This window comes from Stegostoma tigrinum, chromosome 8 (genome assembly GCF_030684315.1).
Source record: "Stegostoma tigrinum isolate sSteTig4 chromosome 8, sSteTig4.hap1, whole genome shotgun sequence".
Taxonomy (NCBI): Eukaryota; Metazoa; Chordata; class Chondrichthyes; order Orectolobiformes; family Stegostomatidae; genus Stegostoma; species Stegostoma tigrinum.
The window spans coordinates 21,102,301-21,103,017 of NC_081361.1; the positions used below are offsets into that span (position 1 = coordinate 21,102,301).

General features: G+C 48.0%; 1 non-coding gene across 1 annotated transcript; it reads right to left on the bottom strand.

The window, feature by feature from the left end:
• Positions 1-220: 220 nt before the first annotated feature.
• Positions 221-295, bottom strand: trnae-uuc (transfer RNA glutamic acid (anticodon UUC)). Its single transcript has one exon. It is a non-coding gene; the product is annotated as a tRNA-Glu (tRNA).
• Positions 296-717: the final 422 nt, after the last annotated feature.

Here is a 717-nt window from a genome sequence, read left to right on the forward strand (position 1 = left end):
CCTGAACACAACCAGCAATTCAGCATGGCCAACCCACCTAGCCTGCACATCTTTGGACTGTGGGAGGAAACCAGAGCACCGGGAGGAAACCCATGCACACACGGGGAGAATATGCAAACTCCACACAGACAGTCACCCGAGGTTGGAATCGAACCTGGGTCCCCGGCACTGTGAGGCCGCAATGCTAACCACTGAGCCACTGAGCCACCCCAAAATGTGCTGCACTGACCGGGAATCGAACCCAGGCCGCAGCGGTGAAAGCGCCGAATCCTAACCACTGGACCACCAGTGATGCTAACCATCTCTCAAAGACAGCAAGAACTGCAAATGTTGGAGTCAGAGTCAATACAGTGTGGTCCTGACCTGACACGTTGATTTTCTTGCTCCTCTCATGCTGCCTGACCTGCTGAGTTCCTTCAGCTCCACACTGTATTGACTGTTGTATTTATCCATCAGACCATGGGAAATGTTTGTGCATACCTGCCTGGCCTCGCAGATTTACTTCCGTTCAATGTAGAAATATTCTACCCACAACCCAACACACTGATAGATATGCAACAAGCAGCATAGTTATAGCTTCAAACATATAACCAAACATGTTCAATGGCTTAAGTAGCAGCAATGCTGATAACTTCCCTTTAGTTACCCGGAGAACTGCTTTACAGCATAGTTATAACAAAGATACACCATTATGGAAAGATAAATCAGATTTACTTG